Genomic DNA, 6752 nt, shown 5'->3' on the forward strand with positions numbered 1-6752 from the left:
GTAAATTAGCAGCTAGGGAAAGTTTATGAAAAATACAAACTTTCACAAATAAGAGATTTAATTGTTCACTCACAATATCACTCAGCTGTACCAGCAATAACAAATATACAAGCACACAAATAACATCTCAACTTTGCGATAAGAAGTATGTTGTGTAAATAGCGAAGACGACAAGGATCATGAACACTGTGAGAGTTGGGAAACCTCAGAACTGAGACTTTCTACTCTTCAAAAGCCTGGGCATGGTAAGATTTCTTGATGCTTTTGAAAGAAGTCTCTTACTGCAAAACAAGGGTGCATATATTTGATAAAAAATCCAGTCAAAACAGTAATATTGCAAAATATTACTAGAATATAAAATAACATAAAATAATATTTTCTATTTGAATATATTTCAAACATTTTCGGGCGATGACAAAGCTGAATTTTCAGCTGCCACTATTCCAGTTTGCAGTTTTACATGATCACTTGAAAATTATTCTTATACACTAATTTGATGCTAATTAAAAATTTGTTTAAATCAGTGCTGCCTAATATTTGTGTGGATAATGTTAAATTTTGTCATGATTCTTTGATGACAAGAAAGTTCAAAAGAACAGCACTTACCGTATTTTTCGGACTATAAGTCACACCTAAGTATAAGTTGCATCAGTCCAAAAATAAGTCATGATGAGGAAAAAAACATCACTTTTATTTAGAACTAAGAACCAAGAGAAAACATCTACCGTCTACAGTCGCGAGAGGTCGCTCTATCCTTCTCAGTGCTCCTGTAGCCTACCAATGAAAACAACTGAAAACTGTTAGCTGAAATATTAACTTAATTTATTTAACAAAATCCAAGACCAAGAACATAATTTTGGTTATCTGGAAAGGTAAGTTATTCAGCTAATGGTACACAATAGTACACAGAACAACAGGCTGAACAGGTACCTGGTATGTTAACATAACACATTAACAGTTAGGTACACAAGATTAAGATTAGATTAAACAAGTTCACCAAGCTCCCGCGATCTTATTCCACTTCACTGAATCCCTGAATTTTCAGTGTAGACTACAGGAGCACTGAGCAGAGAGCGCCCTTTCGCAGCTGTAGACGGCAATGGTTCATGTCAAATTAATTTTGATAAATAAGTCGCACCTGACTATAAGTCGCAGGACCAGCCAAACTATGAAAAGAAGAGCGATTTATAGTCCGGACAATACGGTACTAAAATATTTAACAATGTAACAATCTTTAAGATTAAAGTATTTTTTTTTTTTTTTTATAAATTATTATTTAATTAAAGTATTAATTTCTTTAATGAAAAAAAAAAAGAAAAGAAAAAGGTGACCACAAACTTTTGAACAGTATGGGCTTAAAACTATGGATTTGCTTGCTTTAAAATTGATATCAATAGTTACTTTCTTGTAATGGCAGATAATCAACAAATAGTCCATGTTATTTTTTATTTATTTATTAATAATTTAATTTTTAATAAATTGAAATTAAAACACTACAGACTACAATCATTTTAGATTTGACTATGAATTTAGGCATCACAACCTTAATATGAACATTTAGATAGGATATTCATTTTTAGATTATACAATGAAACTCAATGGGCTCCAATGTTGTCACACACACAAAAATAAAAATAAAAAAATGCTGCCATCATATTGATAAAATACCATACCTGTATGTGTCAAATACTCTTCTGCACTATTTCTATTACAGGAAAGAAAGATGAGTAGAGATGGGCACAATAACTCGTTCATGTGTCTGCATCCTGATGAATCCTGCTTCCCACTGTAACAACACTGGCAGTGACAGCTGACCTTTGCCATGGTTAGGACAGTGATTTGCCCTTTGCCATGACAACGAGGGACAGACATTCAGCCCCGTGGTTCCTTTGATCATGTCAGTGTCAATGGGGTCACTGTGGACAACTCACCCTCGACCTCCTCCAGAGAACAGGTGTTTGCGATGCTTTAGAAGGAATGTAAACCACGCCGACAGAAAAATAATAATATCTGAGCGGAGCAGGAATGACAGAGTAACCTGTGAGACGGTGTAACTGACAGGGCTATTGATGTAGCTGGCAGGAACAAACCGGGTTTCTCCCTGAGGAGCTGTCACCACGTTTAGCCAAATATATCAGAATGACATTACTGATCCACAAAAAAACCTGCTTGGCCGAGTCCCCACAGAAAGACCAAACGCTTCCGCAGTCTCTGTTTCTAATGTGCATACAAACAGTCACCTTGCGCCACACACTTATCAAACAAAAAACAATTCAACCTAATTCCCAGATGGTCCGCCCACTCCCTCCCATTCTCTTAGCTACTGTCAACAGCCCATTGCCTCTGAGAATCCGTGTCACTTCCTGTTTGTCTCAGCGTCTCCATACCGACCACTGGGGCTCCTGGCGGAGAAGTGGGCAGGAGCCATTGGAGGCGTAATGTATCTCCACGGAAATGCGAGGTGATTGATGGTTGAACCTGCTTACCTTGGTTAGCTGACTGACAGCGACAGAGCAAGAGAGGCTTTTACTGACATTTGTCATAAATCAACTACAATTTCATCAGAGAGAGGGAAAACGAGAGATAGAGGGGCCTGTCATCTGAGCCATCTGTTATCACTCTACATTTCTCTCCCATTCTGCTCCTCTTTCTTGTCTCAAAAACATGCATACAAGGCGAACGCACTGATGTGTTCGCTGGCAGATGTTGCGTGATGTTGCATGGGTCATGATTCTATTGTTTCCTTTTCCTCCTCCTAGTAAGTCGACAACAAGTCCCAATTAAGCAGATTTATTAGGGATGCATGATATTATCGGAATGTTATCGGAATCGGCCGATAAAGACTTAATGCCAATGTGCCTTGCCGATAAGATGAACAGCTCTCATGTGCTCAGGCTGTGAAAGTTATAAGATCATGTCAGCATTGTGGCCACTCTTGAAACAAACTTTTGCCTGAATGATGATTAGATTCACCCACCTCCCCGGGTCCTAATGTCTAATGTAAGGCCTTTTATTTATTTAGGGAGAGCTGTAGGCCTACTTGTTGAAAAGTAAAATAAACAAATCACATTAAGAGCTTGAGCTCCTAAACAACTTGAGCTTCTAAACAAATACAGCTTTCATAAAATCACGAGTGTTTTGTTTCAAAGCTCCTGTATCCTAGACTGAGCAGCATAGAGCGGCTGTTGACGGTAATGTTTTCTCTTGGTTCTTAGTTCTAAATAAATGCAACTTATAGTCCAGTGCGACTTATATATGTTTTTTTCCTCGTCATGACGTATTTTTGGACTGATGCGACTTATATTAGGTGCGACTTATAGTCCGAAGAATACAGTAAATTAAATACAGAATACAGATTTATTAATGTTTTTTTTTTTTTTTTTTTCTCAAATGGATTATGAATTACTCAAATACAAGGAGATCTAAAATACTTTTAGAATTTTTCTACAGATCCTTTCCTGTAGACCAAGCCCAAGATCCCTGACCTCGGCTTTTATGAAAGACAAGATCTACATATTGAAGAATTGATAGAAAAGACATACCATATCTTCCAATTTGAGGTCTTTGAGGAGATTTAAGTAGTGATGCACTGATCATAGCCGATTCAGAATAAAATTTTAATTCATAATTATTTTTTTTAACTAGCAAATTAGCTGATTCTGATACAGATTTTTTTTAAACGAATTGATCTATTGGATATTTGCTTGATAAAAGCAAACTGGCCTTAAATAAGAATATCTGCAGCCATTTAAAAGTAGAGGCAAGCACTGCATTGTAATCATGATCCACACAAATATGCAACAAAAAAGAAGAATTTGAATAATGTTTAGATGTGTAAAAAAAATAAATAAATAACATTGATATTATTGCTGAAAACTTACCATAAAATAAAATAAAATAAATTAATAAAAATAATTAGAATTTGTTTATAATTTTTGCAGGAGAAACTTGGAGTTCTATCGGCATCGTCTATCGGCCAAAATTATTTGAAAAATATCAGCATATCAGATATCGGCAAAAATCGAATATCACGCATCTCTACTATTTAATTACTAATATAAATTCAATGGCAATTTGTGCACAATTTATCAGTTTTTCCAGAGACCATAAATGTTTGTCTTTAAAATTTTACACATTTCCCCCATTTTTTCCCCCCACATAAATGCTGCTTTTAAAACTTTGTTCTTTGAAAAATGGAGATTTGCCATTTCAGATAAAATAAAAAAGGTAAAATTGTATATTAAAATGCATAATATATATATATATATATATATATATATATATATATATATAATTATATTTCCCAATATTAAACTTTTTCCACTGTATTTGTGATCGTGAGCATTAATAAAAACTATGAAAGTAAATATTACTCAAAATATTTGAAAATTGTGTGTGTGTGTACATTTACACATTTTATCCATATAGTGAAAGCCAGAGGTCACCAAGATAACTCCACACAGGTTTTGTACAGGTTTGGAACAGCATGAGAGTGAGTAGATGACAGATGTTTTTTTGTTTTTTTTTTATCTTACTAAATTTCCTATTTACATCAAATTTTAAAACTTTAACTTTTAACCTTTAAGACTTTAAAACTAAAAAAAACCCACAACAGAGCTCAAACTTGTGTCCTTTTGGCATCGTCCCACTAATGCAGAGATCTCTCAGGCCGCTACGGCCTAACCATCTCTGACAGCCAGACAAATTACATTACGCTTTTTCAGGAGCCCAACAACTCATTTGGTAAGCTATTTGCTAAGGCACTTTGGTGAAGATCCCGCTCCGGTGTGTGACCTTTTAGTCTCCCTGACTCTGCTGTCACAGGCTGAGTGCCTATGAAGAGAGAAGCCTGTAGTGTAAAGGCCAGATCCCTCTCTACAGATATGCAGAACTAATCAGCTGCTCCATGAAAGAGTGTCAAACAGCAGCAGCAGGCACAAAGCGCAATGGAGTGGAGAGAGAGAGACGGAGAGATGTAGGGGTCAAAAAAGTGATCCACACACATAGCTGCTTACTCACAGTGTGTAGCTGATGAAAGCACCAGGCCGAAAACCAAGCAGCATCCATCACTCCTGTCTGTCTGTTCCCCTTTAGCCACACACACACCTGGCTAAGCAACATCTGCATAAACACATCTGCAGCTCTCCGGAATGCTTTCTTAAAGCACAAACATGCTTTCTTGAGCCTGTATCTGTACCGGAGTTTGCACAGATGCTGGGTTACTCATACATGCACAAAATGCTGTGAAATATTGTGAATATAGTCAGGACAGTGTATGCAACTTTGACTGTATAACAGTAATAATGTAATGGATTCTGCATATTATTATTATGTCTAAAAAAAACACTATTAGTTCTAATTTCAGATCCAATGTGATACCAACAGACAGGCTGTGGACAAGAAGATTGCGATTCAATATGTTGAATTTCACTTACTGAGATAAAAGACTACAGATACTCATGACCTAAAATAAGCATCTTTAAACACGTGCACATCACACCAAAAGAAACGGCACTGTAATTGCGTTGCTTGTCTTGACATCTTTAAATCAGTTTGTCGTTGACCGCCCCACAGCGTGAGCTCCTTACTGTTCAAAGATAGTTTACGACAGCTGTTTTGTTGTTGTTGTTTACTAATCTCTCCTCGCATCTTTAAAGGAACTATTACACCCACAAAAACAGATGTCAGTTGTTTTTCCTCCTGTGTGGTTTCTTTCACAGGAATTAAGAGGATTAGAGGTACTACATTGGCTGCTAATAAAAGTGAAGGAGAAAGGCAGCGGGAAATACAGAGAGAAAGACAAGAGGGGTGAAACTCATCCCAACTGTCAACATGCAAAGTGGAATTTGCACTTGAAAACGGTGGTGCTGAATTTGTGCGTTTGATAATTTTGACGTGCAGGTCTGCAAAAGGAGTGATCAGAGACGCCGCCGTCTTCCTGATCTATTTTTTTACGCTCCTCATCTTTCCTCCGACTGCTCGAGATGGGTAATTATCTTTTCAAGATGAGATTTTGGGTTGGGATGATTTTGTCCTGGTTTGCGTCAACTGATTTCAGTGTGAAGGCGCACATCTGTTATAAAAGTACTTCTGAAAGATGTCCAGATCTTATTAAAAGCTAGGCAAAGAATATTAACATGCAAAACAAATAACCATCAGACTGTGCACAGACGATCAATCAGTTCGATTTACTGAAAGCATAACCACCTAAGCAAATTCTTGCCAAGATATCAATACATATTCAACACCAAACAATGGCTCTCAATCATTATAAACGTGTGCACAAACACGCCTGAATGCATGCAAATGTCGGCACACAGTAGGAAGAGGCCTAATTGCACGATGCCCTGATAAATCATCTTTTCATCTCCTGTCTGGACAATCCAGCACCCCTTTGATGGATGGGTTACACGTGTCCTTCTCTTCCTCTAATGCTATTCCTCGATCTCTCTCTCTCTTCTCTAACTATCGTTCCTCTCTTGTTACAGCACCAGTGGCTGCGGGATTCAGAGGATTAGATGCGAGAACGCCTGCCCCCCCGACTCGTTCTCTATCCTCTCATCTTCCCTGAACAAAAGCGGATTTAAGCCATTAAAGGTGTGATAATCCTGAGAAGATGGGATGAGGGAGGAACAGATGAGAGAAGTGAGAGAGAGCTTTGTGGAGGTTCTCAAATCACACGTGAGGTGCTTGATGAACTCTTTACAATTCAATCCACAGACAAGGCCAACCAATCACCAGGCCCACACAGA

This window comes from Carassius gibelio, chromosome B15, assembly GCF_023724105.1.
Source record: "Carassius gibelio isolate Cgi1373 ecotype wild population from Czech Republic chromosome B15, carGib1.2-hapl.c, whole genome shotgun sequence".
Classification (NCBI taxonomy): Eukaryota; Metazoa; Chordata; class Actinopteri; order Cypriniformes; family Cyprinidae; genus Carassius; species Carassius gibelio.